The following is a 13685-nucleotide window of genomic DNA, read 5'->3' as shown; positions in this document are numbered from 1 at the left end:
ATCCAGAGAAGAATTTCCACTTTAGAAGTGCGAATGAACATAGTAAAATTCAACGGTACCAACTCCAAACTTGAGAAGTTCATCAATATTTATGCAGTTGGATTGCAGTCATTTACAGATGATGCAATCAGCACTGGAAGCTAGCTATCTTGTGCGAGTTAATTTTAAAGTTCAAATGCATGCAGTAGTCATGTTTGGGTATTTAAATGTCTGTTACCTGGGTGTAAATGCCAGACTTAAAGTCACGCTGAAAAGTGCATATTGAAATAATCAGCTTTAATTTATTTCATCTTATAGTCTTACTTTTTAAGGGTTGAGTTAATTGAAAGTGTTTGCAGTTAACATATTGCACAATTTGGTTATATATGGCAAAATATAACTTTAAAATGAATTTTGCTTAAGCAATGTTGAACATATCATTTGGAGAGTTTCACAAACCTTGACATTTAAATCCACGTGCTCGCTGTGTTATCCGAAGTTGGCAGATCGAGATTGGTATGGATTTATACAAGCGTAGTATAATAGTAAACTGGACTCAGTAGCAAACCCAACACTTTTTAAAGATGAAATTCAAATTAATGAAGAACCTATTTCCATGTTAATTACTTATGTGAAAGAGAACAGCAGAAATACTTATTTCTGTAGAGCCAGGCACAAAGTCTAGCATACAATGGGTAATCAATACATGCTCATTAAGTAGAGGGGCTGGATGGCAATCTTTAAACAAATTTGATCATCAGAGGCAAGTTTTGAAAAAGTTATACCAGCCTTCCCCATCGGGACTTGGGGACACAATATCCATAGCTTTAAGTGATCCATCATGGGCCTGCCAGTATTATTCCATTATATGTGATGAGAAATGAGAAGATTTTGTTGAAATTGTCATCAGAAAGCCTTGGTGATATTTGAGAAGCATCCCACAGCGGTGCTAGAAGACACATTTCTAGTGATAGTAGAGTGAATGTTAAGTGGGGGTACCGGGGTGGTTCAAGAGGTTAAGAGTCCAACTTCGGCTCAGGTCATGGATCACACAGTTTCATGGGTTTAAACCCTGTGTCGGGCTCTGTGCTGACAGCTCAGGGTCTGGAGCTGCTTCAGATTCTGTGTCTCCCTCTCTCTCTCTGCCCCTCCTCTGCTCACATTATGTGTCTGTTTCTGTTTCTCAACAAATAAATGTTAAAAAAATAAAAAGTGAATGTTAAACTTTATCACTCTGGGTTTGTCGGAAATCCACATGTATCACAAGATTGTTGAAAAATTTCCCAAAAAACATGCAACAGCGATGTATTCGTGAAAATGGTCATACCTTTTTTTAAAGGCAGAATGAGTTTATCATTAAGTAAACCTAAACGATTTGTTTTATGAAAAAAAATCATCACCCTAATTAATCACCAGTCTGCTTTTTGGTGTTACTGAATACCAATTTAGTTATCCAAAATCAATAAAAGGGATCTGCCTGTGTTATTTCATATGCGGTTTACCTTTTTGAAACCTGTTCATTAATACTAGTAAATACTCCCATGTACTTTCCCTCAATGACACAAACAAAAATGTCCTCTCAGTCTAAATACATGAGACAATGTATATGTGTCTTGACGCTTTTGTCCAGATGTCTGAGAAACTCATGGTACTGAATGCAAGATTGTCAGGGTATCCTTTCAAGTTAGGTATTGGGTATGATCGAGAATGGGCACCTCTTCAAGAGTACAGGGTACAATCCAGACAAGGTACCCCTTTCAAGTGAAGTACTGAGTTTGATCCAGAATGGGCACCCTGTCAAGTTCGATACTGGTTATGATCCAGAATGGGCATCTGTTAAAGCACCTGCTGGCTTCAATACAGAATGGGGACCTCTTCAGGGGTAGGTTGTAGCTACGATTCTGAATGGGCGTTCCTTCAAGATAGGCACCCAATCCAAGTAGATACTCAGTATAATCCAGAATGGACATCTCCTCAAGGTAGGCACTGTCTACAATCCAGAATAAGCACCTCTTCAAGGTAGGCACTAGGTATGACCCAAAATGGGCAGCTCAATTCATCAGGTTTGATACTGGATTTGACTCAGAATGGGCTTCTGTGACTCATTGCCCACTGCCTGCTTTCATACAGCCCACAAGCTAAGAATGGGTTCTGCATTTTAAATCATCAGGGAACAAATTAAAAGAAGGAAATTATGCCATGGCATGTGAAAATTATATGAAATTCAAAACTTTGTGTCTCTACATCAAGGTTTATTGGACAAAGCCTTGCCTGTTTGGTTAAGTGTTGCCTGTGGCTAATTCCACTCTACATCAACCAACCTGAGTAGTTACACTGGAGATCACAAGACTCCCACCCCTCCCAAGCCCAAAGTATTTACTTTCTGGTCCCAAACAGAAAACATTTGCTGCTGTCGATGTCTGGGCTAGCACTCTTGAATACATGAAGGTTAGGTTAAGTTTAAAAAAACCGTAAAGCGATCTTAACTTTACTGTAAAACTATAAAGTGATCTCTTTAATCTTTTATAGTACAAATATTTGAAAATGCTCAATAATAAATGATTTGGATACTGGAAATCCCAAACCACTAAGAACTGAGTAAGAAGGCAAAAGCCAAGAAGTTAGAATAAGAGTGAACACTTACATTTAAAAAAATAAGTTCTGGAATCTAACTTGGCCCTGAGCTCCAGGCACACTGGCTAAAAATGAAGAGAAGAAACTTTGTCTCTGTCTTTTTCTCTCTCAGTCCTGAGTGTAATTTAAGTCTATTTCTACCACCATTCGTTATTAGAAAAAATCCCACTGGTAAGCTTCACGAAATAGGTCATTGGTTAGTAGGAAACTATATATACATAGAAACAATCCCAAAGTTGGGATTATGGCCAAAGCAGAGAGCGGTAGCTTTCTAAACTAAATCTGAATTCTTCATGTTTAAAACTCTTAGGACTAAGATGGCATCTATTTCTCCCTGGGAAAATGTTGGAGGGAGCTTACTCACATATAATGCTTTAATCCCTGAGCCCTAATTTACCCTAGAAAATGCCTGTATCATGAAAGAGGGTCTCCATCTGAGGCTGTTGCTATTAGCATGCAAATGTGTGATACTAAAATAACGTATAAAGAAAGACCACAGAAATGAGGAATGAGGCGTGCTAAGCATCGTCACTTAAATGATCTAAAGGAACACGTTGAGGACCTCAAGTCACCACTGTTCTTCAGAAGATGTTAAAATCAGAACCTCAGGAAATCCCTGAGAATTTCATTTCAACTCAAGAGTTCTCTTAAATACATTATTTTCTTGGTAAACAAGGGTGCTATGCCAGCAAAGTCAAAGGAGCTAACGGAATCTCTGTTCTGGCCTCTTTTTGCACAAAATAGATGGACATTTTTCTGTCCCAAAGGAACAGTCACCCATACTTTAACATTAAACATGCACAATGGCGGTATCTTCCCAGAGGCAAAATGGCATCACAAGCCTGGGAGTCGAGCACCTGTCCGAATAGCAAACTTGAATTCCTCCTAACAAGATGAAACAAATTGGAAAGAATATGAACTCAATTCTTGCAAACAAATAACTGCCTATTCTAAGTGAACAGAGAGTTCTCATTGCTAATTAGCAGAGACAATGATATTGTCCAAATGGACCCTCACTGAAAGTTCTCATGTCATTCTGGAGAAGACTCAGCGACTCGTGAGTTGAACAAAACAGACAGATTAAAATATCCAATAAATAAATGATTTAAATGGGGGTCCAGTTGAGACCTGATAACCATTTAATTACGGAGGATTTCAGAATGTGATGACCAAAAACCTGCTTGGAGATCATATTCTCACCCTGAAGATCAGAAGTCTTCATTTCACTATGAAACAGCAGACATGTTGGGAAGTGATGCTTGTACATGTGATCTGAATTTGTGCACATTCTTTTCCGAAAGGCACCTTGGGGGATTCTCACAGGAAGAGGATGTGTCACACCAGCCACGGAAGCACACCGCAGCAGGACTGGAAATTTGAGAGAACGAGTACACACTAGCGGCCCCAACTGGAAAGCATGTAGCAGGCTCACCCAGAAGCTACATGTGAACTGCAGACGTGAAGTCAACCTTATTTATCCCATGATTCGACCTGGACACAGCCACCTGATTCCGTCCAATGACACGGTTCTGGTCTGTGCAATGTCCATTGTGTCCCTCCACAACAGCATCTTGGGACATTCGCTAACTTTTTATGGGACAGGTGCCTCTCAGGAAACGCATGTAATCTGTATGGATACTACATTAACATTATACTGTAACAAATTTATACAAGACATGCCATTCTTGAAATTTTGTATTTCTATGAATATTTATCAGCGTCATTCAAGATAACAGATAAATTAAAAAAAAAGTTTTTTACATTTATTTATTTTTGAGAGGCAGAATGACCAGAGTGTGAGCGAGGGAAGGGCAGACAGAAAAGGAGACATAGAATCTGAAGCAGACTCAAGGCTCTGAGCAAACGTTCAGCACAGAGACTGATGCGGGGCTCAAACCCACGAACCGTGAGATCGTTCGGACACTTAACCGACTGAGCCACCCAGGTGCCCCAAGATAACAGATAAATTATTATGCATGGTGTGATCTTAATGTTACCACTAACCCAATCCATTTCAGTATTACAAACTGTAAGGTGGAAGCAATATGTCTCATAATTCAGTAACAAATTATCAATAATGTGTCCTGATAAAGTATGAACCACACCATAATTTCTAAGGATTAATTGCCAAATTAATCCTTATATATATATATCTATTCAACAGTATCTTCTTAAAAACAGGTTAATTTTAATCTTCAGAAGGACTGGAATGAACTCATAATATTACACACCTACCTTATTATTGCTTACAAGCTATACATTTTATCTTTTTTAATAAAAAACCTCAGAGTCTCCCAAGAGAAAATTTAGTAAACTTCCAACTCAACACTCTTTCATGATACCGGCCATTAGTGAAATAGGAAAAGAAGTAACCATCTTACCTAAAAAACTACTACGGACGTATAATTCAGAGCAAATGCAAGACAGAAATCATTCCTGTTGTACTATGCAGGGAAGAACACATACTATGTAATAACAAAATAAATGCATGTGCAAATTGAAAAGAAAAGGATTGGAAAGAAAACAAATGAATGCCTTGTGGATGAAATGATTGCTGCATGGAAAACCCCAGAGCATCAGCATACCAATTATTGTGAGAATTTACCAGGTTGGGCTACAATAAGATCAATATAAAAGTTTATGGCATTTAAGGGTACCAGAAATGATGTAGAATAAATATTTTCTAAAATTATGGTTTACCATAAAATCTACGGTACCTCGTAAAGTTAAACATGCTAGAAGTTTACACCTTACGGTAGACTTAGATACATTCTACAGTTAAATACAATTGTTGGTTCAAAATGACAATTCATCATTGGAAAGAATAAACAGACTCGTCCAGAAACACGCTGATACATGTATGGAAATGTGATATAAATAGAGGTAGCAATGCCCTAACTTGGGGACTCATGAATTAATGTGACGGGATAATTGGTAACCAACAGAAAAAATAAGGGACATGGACTAACTTTTGAGTCTTTCTTTTTTTAAGTTTTATTTACTAATTGAGAAAGAGCGTCCAGGCCAGGGTTAGAAAGAGAGGGAGAGAGACTCCCAAGCAGGCTCCACTCAGCACAGAGCCTGACCCATGGCTTGATGTCACAACCACAAGATCATGACCTGAGTGATATCAAGAGTTGGATGTTTAATCCATTGAGCCACCCAGGTTCCCCTGGACTTCTCCTCTCATATCTTTTTATTAAGAGCTAGATTTCCACAGTGAGAGCTATGACTTATTTATGAACTACATCTCTCTGGTATTCTTAAAAAAATGTTCATTTATGAGAAACAGAGAGAGAGAGAACACGAGCAAGGGAGTTGAAGAGAGACAGGCAGAGACACAGAATCTGAAGCAGGCTCCAGGCTCTGAGCTGTCAGCATAGAGCCTGACGCTGGGTTCGAACCCAGAAACCATAAAATCATGCCATGAGCTGAAGTCAGACACTTAGCCACCTGAGCCACCCAGGTACCCCTCCTCTCATAGCTTAAACCTCATTACTGATAGAGGAAGGACGTGAAAGAGAAACCTGTAAAAAAGACTTTTATAAGAAAATAATACTGTAATGTTTTTCAGGGTAAGGAAAATATTTTTGGAACCTAATCCATCAAGAAATCCCCAGCATTATATTAGATAGGTTGTTCTGCCTGTGGTATTTATTGGGTTCCCTTCAGCTTTAAAAACCTCATGTGTGCATATGATTGAAACAATCTCATTCTATGCATAAATGCATGTTCCATTAAGAGCAAATACCTTACTCATTCTTCTGAAGTTTCCAAGTTTCAGGTTTACAAGTTTCTAACTTAGTGAAAATGCTCCCTGGATGCTGCAGAGCAATTTTGTAAATTGAGTTTGTGAACTTGACCCTGAGTTCCTCCAGAGAATTGGGCTTTGATGAATGAACAATCAGACTAAGGTATCTGCATCAATCCTCCGTTCATCCACAATTATTAAAACTTAAAATTGCACACGGCCCTTATGACTCCCCTCTAATCGGGAGGTGGTCAAAATGGAATATTTCCCCAGCATGGATCTGGGAAAATAAAGGACTTCTTCTTGCAACTATGATGTTGACGATGGAATAGATTCCCATGGCAATTAAACCTTTAGGGGAATAAAAAAACAGCCCTGAAATCATCCGATGTTTAAGTTAAATACATGCGCAAGTCTCTCAAAAGACTATTTTTGTATACAAGCGATGCCATTTTAAAAAGACACCATAGGAAAGAAATCTGCGTGCAAGCCCCACTGATATGCCCAGATAAATTACTCTGTTTCCAAAGTTCTGTGCTTGTGATGTTGTAAACTAGTCAGATTCCTCCTAAGAGCAATAGGAGCAAGACATTTCATTTTGGTAAATTCTCTAGCAAAAATATGTTTTTAATAATACAACCCTAAGTGTTCACCCTCATGGTCCGCACTGCGGTATTTCTGTCATAAAGTCTGCATGAGAGCTATACTGAACAAGAACGGAGGTGCATTGGTAAACTCAGCCAAGGAAAGCCTTAGAACTCACTCTCCAGCATAGACAGAATTATCCCCACACAGGTCTTCAGGGCTGTCTTTCTTCTGTTCCTGTAAGAAGCACAGAATACAACCAAACCTTCAATTCTCTTCAACCTCTCACCAAAAGTGACCTAAATGCCAAGGCTACTGTGTAGGCTTTATAGAAAAAGCAACTTGTTGATTCATATTTTCCCTAGTTGCATAATAGCAGAGAATGAGATTAGGCATCTATCTACATCCCATTTTCTCTTCCCCATTGGAAAATGTTCTCATTCTATGCTCTGATGTGCAAAGAAATTTTATGCCTTCTTGATTTATTGAAAAGCAGATCTAATCTTTCCCACCTCATTAAGAGAAGGAGATGATCACACACTGTCAACCGATCAAAGCTGAGCAGGATAGTTTCTTCCATTCAGTCTCTTACATGGCTTGGTCTTCTGGGGAAGGGCTCAGTCTGTCATATTCCCACTACCTGATGCTTCTCTGCACTATGACATCCGTGTCCATTGGTGAACTACCATGACCTCATGGTGTTCGGGAGAAGGAAGACCTCGATCCACCTTGCTTCCCTGAATCCTCACTCTTCTCTGCAGCAGAAGAAACCTGTGTCTGGATCCTGGGCTCAGTCATACGTGTGTCGCCTATACTGCTGGGAGGATGTGGTAAGCATGCCTGCTCCCCAAGCCTGTACACAGAAGCCTTCACTCTCTCTCTCTCCAGCCTCTGTGGACCCTGCAAGCTTCTCAGCACCTCCATAGATGCTCGTTACACTTACATAAATTTCTAGATTCTCCATATGTCACACATAGGCTCAGATGAGCCACACCCCATTCCCCCAACCTGTGATGTCACAACCCTCAGGCAATATCTCTGTATCCTTCCCAAACCACGTGAGACCTTAAGCCATTGTGAGAATTGTTTTTTTCAGAGAGCCCTGCCGTGGCCCCCAGTAGACAACAGGGAGACAGGCTCTACCATTCCAGGACATTTTGAGCTGGGGAAAATGAGGTTTCTAATCACTACACACTGTAGGCTTCCCAATCCATTACCTGTGTTTATCGTATATCCTCCTTCAAGATGGTGCTGAGAAGCCATCAAGGTCTTAAGAAGTGCTACAGCATGAATATTTGTGACCAAAATCCACCTCCAAACACTTTTCCCCAGGGGGTTGGTATTTAGACATGAGGCCTGTGGCAGGTGATTAGGTCATGAGGGTAGAGCCCTCAGAATGGGATTAGTGCCCTTATAAAATAGATCTCAGAGAGATTCCCAACCCTTCAGCAATGTGACGACATAAGAGGAAGAGAGTCATTTATGAACCAGAAAATGGACTCTCACAAGACACTGAATCTACCTGTGCCTTAATCTTGGACTCGTAGCCTTCCAAACTGTGAGAAATGAAAATCTGTTGTTTATTAAGTTACCAAGTCCATGGTACCTGTTTATAGTAGCCCAAAAAGGCTAAGTTTCTGCCAGGGGCAGAAGTTTTCATGACACCACTGAAGAAGCCCAATTTGGCCAGACATTGCTATCGACATTTATTATTCATCTGAGAACCGAATGAAAACAAAAATACTGTCCTGGTTAGTCACATGTTACCTAGCAAAGAACGTCACTGAGTTTAATGAATACTCACTGGGTTTCCAGCCAATTTCATCTCATGCCTTCTCGACTCTTTTCGTTAATATTTAACACGAGAGCCACCCCATAGAAATATGTACCAGCCGGGGCAGTAAAATGATACTCCAAGCCGTTCCTCACACCTGCAGACCAAACCCTTCCAATGACGGCATCCAAACAGGCTTGCGTTACAGGTGAGTTGAGGTCAAAGTATTCCATGCAGGACCAAGCTTGGGAACTGACTATTTATCCATTTTCAGGCCCCTGGGAGTCTTCTATTCTGACCGCTGCACTATTTCAATCGTGGGACTGCTAGGCAAGGATGTGTCCTTTGGATGCACAAAGGGATCACTCGAATAATTATAGACCACTGTCCAACCAAGTCCGTTAGTACAATAGGATAAAAACAGAAATGAAAGAGAAAGTTGTCCGCTAGAAAGGAGGAGAGCCCTCCCAGGGCTGCGAGCAGGGCGCGGCACACTGAGGTCTGTGGCTGCCGGCCACACAACTGTCCACATCATGGCTTCAGAGAGTAGGAATGCGACAACCTGACACGGGCATCGCTTCTTCCTAATCACAGAGAACTCCTCTGAGCGGGCCCGTGTTGGAAGACATGCGATAGAGGACGCGGAGCCCAGCCATCTCATTTGGATTTGAACTGAGGCTCTGGATCCCCCACTGTCTTTGGGTGAATGCAGGGCACCAAAGCAACTGCTTTCTCGCAAAATGTGTTAGGGCGACGAAGCGGAAAGAGAAGTGCTAGCTGTCCACAGACAGACACATTGCCGGAATCCAGGTACAGAGCTGGCGATGGGGACTGGAGATGAGGACACAACTATGGCCAGGGGGGCGGGGCGGGGCCAAGGAGAGATGGAAACGGGTGTGTTCTCTGCAGGAAAAGGCACACAGGTGTCATGGAGCTCACACCAGAGGCCCAGGAAGAGGCAGCACACAGTCTAGAGAGCAGCAACATGGGCAGGGGCTCTGTCACACTTGCTAGGTGTTTTACCAGGGGACAGATTAACCTCTCGCGGGCCCAGTTTCCTCACAGACAAACTGAGGACCCTCATACCTAACTATGAGCATCGTGTGTAGGGTCAGAAACAAATGCTCACCACAAATACCATCCTGGACAAAAAGCAAATTATTTTTAAGGAAAGTACTGCCCATTTGGAATAAGCATGGGAGACTATTAATTTCCTTTTCCTTTTTCTTAAGCAATAGGTCCCCTTTTTGCATTAGTTAATAGCATATAAGCACCCAGGGTGTAGGAAGCCATTCTCGGTCTAAATAGTAGTGGACATCTAGCACTAAATTCACTTATTAAAAAAACAACTTAGGGGGTTGATTTCTCCCTCTGCCACTTACTACCTGCATGATACCTTGTAAATTATTTAAGCTCTCAGACTCTCTACTGCCTCAGTTCCACAGAAGTAACCAGTCGCGAAGTAACCGCTTGAGCTAAAGCCGACCCATGCCTCAGTTCCATAGAGTGCCTCACAGGGTCTTGTGAAAATTCAAAAGTTGCACATGTAAAAACACCTGTTATGTGTGTATACCCAGTGCATACCTATTTGTACATATACATACATATATGCTCATATATGTATGTGTTCATACATATAAATACTATTTCATTGCCATTTCTTGTCAAAATCTCAGCAAGTAAGACTCTCTATGCTCTATTTGTCACAGAAAGTGGTCTTCTATTGCTTATCATTTGTGGTGAAGGTTTCTTGTGAGTTTTTGTTTAGAAAACATTTTCCAGGGTCACCTGGCTGGCTCAGTCGAAAGAACATGAGATTCTTGATCATGAGGCCATGGCTTGAACCCCATGTTGGGTGTAGAGATTAATTAAACAAACAAACAAATAGGTAAGAAGGAAGGGGAAGGGGGAGGGGGGAGGGGAGGGGAAGGGAAGAGAGGTGAGGAAAGGAGAAGAAAGGAGAGGAAAGGAAAAAAAACATTGTCCATATGAGCCCCCTGGGTGGAGGAAAGGGGAGGGGAGGGGAGAGGTGAGGGCGGGAAGGAGGGGAGGGGAGGGAAGGAAAAAAAACATTCTCCATATGAGCTCCCCGGACACTGACCCTTGACATAAGCTCCTATCACAACTGGTTATACAGCTGTCCAATTATTTCAATCCTAAAGGGCTCCATTGCACTTTCCATGTCAGGTTTGCAGCCTTATAGAAGTTTTAGGCCTTCTAAAGGTACAGCCTGGCACCAACATATTATACAATGTTATCCATCGTTTGAATAACACGTTCACTGTCACTGCTATATTCCAAGCTTGAGTTACATTCCACCAATGAAGATACATATATGTGTGTCCCTGGGTTAACATACATGCTTACTTTATTATTTACATTTGGACATACCCATACCTGGCGTTATACTTGTGTATTCATCTTTGTCTCGTGTGTGTGCGTGCGTGCATGTGTGTGTGTGTGTGAGTGAGAGAGAGAGAGAGAGAGAGAGATCTGAGCTACAACATGTCATTTGTGGTTTTCATTGCCTTTCGAACTTGACTCACTGTTTAGGGTTAACATGTACAGAAAAGGTATGTCTAAAGCTGATAGTGCCCCAGTGTTTCAATTATTCTGCTTCTAAACCCTCACTAAGACAACCTTTCATGGCCCACATGGTAAGGGTGTCACGGCACAATTCACTTCAATGTCTGTCTCTCCAGGATGGCGTCCTAAAGAAACATGACTGAAGTGACAATGTGGTTCTAATGAAGATCACGCCTCAGGAAGTGAACATTTCCTAGAGTAATGGCCCCTTTCAGCTACATAAATGCCAAGGCAAGGCAGGGGGGCCTTCGGTCGGTTCCAACTTTCCCATTCTGTGAGCTTTCTTCTGTGGCAGACACTGATTGAGGTAAATAAACTCAAAGCATTAGATAGGCAGTGACGATTTACTGACTTCCTGGCATAGACACTTTGCTCGTTTTCTTAGATTCCCATTTTTGCTCAGTGCTCTTACCAAAAACAGGTCATTTAAAAAGCACGTTCTACATCTCTGTAGGTGAAACGTTTGATTCTTGGGTCATGTTTTACACATATATAACTCTGCTTTAACTTTCTTTGGCCGGAATTACCATTATGATATTGCTTCTCAAAGTTTCATCTTGGAGCGGGAACAATAGCTTCAACTGCAGACTTGGTGCAAATTAACAGCTACCACTCCAGACGATGACAGTCTAAAACCTAACAAGATCACCAGGTGATCTGTACATGTCTTAAAGTTTAAGAAGCACACAAGTGAGGCATGGCAAGGACATCTCATTTTGCAAATTTAGTCCAGTGGTTTTAAAATTTGGGCACACGTTGGAGTGCCTGGGTGGATCGGTCAGTGAAGCATCTGAGTTTTGATTTCTGCTTAGGCCATGATCTCACAGTCCGTGGGCTGGAGCCCCACATCAGGCACGCACTGAGTGTGTAGCCTGGTTGGGATTCTCACTCTCCCTCTCTCTCTCTACTCTCCCCTTGCTCATGTGAATGAGCTAGCACGTGCTCTCTCTCTCTCTCAAAATAAATAAACATAAATAAATAAAATAAACTTAGGAAACACATTAAAAATTGCACTAGGAGATTTAATAAGCGATTTTGTGACACTGTTCCAGGAAGGCATTGGGATTTGTAAAAAAAATGCTCCTTGTTTAGCCTAATGTGCAACTGCTAACTTTAAGAACTGCTTTAATTAGTATTGAGAAGAAAATAAAAGAAATCCCTCTGATTTGCAGAAAACAAAATATAAAACTTGGTTTGTATGTATATATGTACCCCCACACACAATTTTTTACAAAGAACCAAGGAGCTGATTATGGATGATTACAATGAAAAATGCAAGTAGTGTAAGGGCACCTGGTTAGCTCGGTTGGTAAAGCATGTGTGACTCTTGATCTCAGGGTTGTGAGTTTGAGCCCCATGTTGGGTGTAGAGATCACTTAAAAATAAAAGCTTTAAAAATCATCTAAAAATGGAAGTAGTAGAAAACAACATAGATTCAGTGGATTTGAAAGTCTTTGCAAAGAGGGATACCTGGGCGGCTCAGTATGTCGAGTGACTGACTCTTGATTTTGGCTCAAGTCATGATCTCATGGTTGTAGTATCAAGCCCCGTGTTGGGCACCTCGCTGAGTGTGGAGCCTGCTTGGGATTCTCTCTCCCTCCCTCCCTCTCCCTGCCCCTTGCCCATTTGTGCTCATATGTATTCTCTCTCTCAAAATAAATAAATAATACGTTTTAAAAAAGACATCTTTGCCAAGAGAAACAGAGAATACTGTGACAAAGTGAAACTTCTAAATACTAAGAATGCTCACTCCTAAGTGCCATATAAGCCTCTCAAACTCAGTATCTAAGGCTGCTGACACCTACACACATCAAGAACTGAAGCGTTTTAGATTTTTCCCTCCTTGAAAGTCAACAAGCTCCCGGCCGCCATTTCATGGATGTTGGCAGAAGACATGAGATCTCGGGTCAGAGTGAAGGAAAGGTTGTTACTCACAGCACAGCCAGGGGGAGGAACACTATGACTTCCACCTGCCCTGATGTCCTCAGGGGTGAAGCAAATGTGCAGAGATGGATGCCCACACGTGCTGTGGGTTCAGGTACAGGAGAGGAATCTTCAGCTTGGGGGAAATGGATGCTTTATTACAGGAAGTAGACACTGAACACCAGTATGGTGCTGATATCTCCCCACGAACACACTAGTTTTTCTTTTTCCTTCTGTTAGAGAGAGACCATGAGTGGGGAAGAGGGACAGAGAGAGAGAGAGAGAGAGAGAGAGAGACAGGGACTCAACCAGGCTCTGCACTCAAAGAGGGGCCCAACTCAGGGCTTGATCACACGACCCTAAGATCGTGACCTGAGCTGAAACTCAGTCAGTCGCTCAACCAGCTGAGCTACACAGGCACTCTGTCAGGAACACATTTCTTTTTTTTTTTTC

General features: G+C 41.5%; 1 pseudogene; it reads left to right on the top strand.

Annotated features, from left to right (window-relative positions):
- The first annotated feature begins 1676 nt into the window (after positions 1-1676).
- The window catches only part of LOC144223948 (trifunctional enzyme subunit beta, mitochondrial pseudogene), a 17441-nt pseudogene continuing 5432 nt past the window's right edge, over positions 1677-13685 (top strand).

This window comes from Crocuta crocuta, unplaced genomic scaffold, assembly GCF_008692635.1.
Source record: "Crocuta crocuta isolate KB4526 unplaced genomic scaffold, BGI_CrCroc_1.0 scaffold221, whole genome shotgun sequence".
In the NCBI taxonomy this organism is placed as follows: domain Eukaryota; kingdom Metazoa; phylum Chordata; class Mammalia; order Carnivora; family Hyaenidae; genus Crocuta; species Crocuta crocuta.
This window is presented reverse-complemented; position numbering and strand designations above follow the sequence as displayed.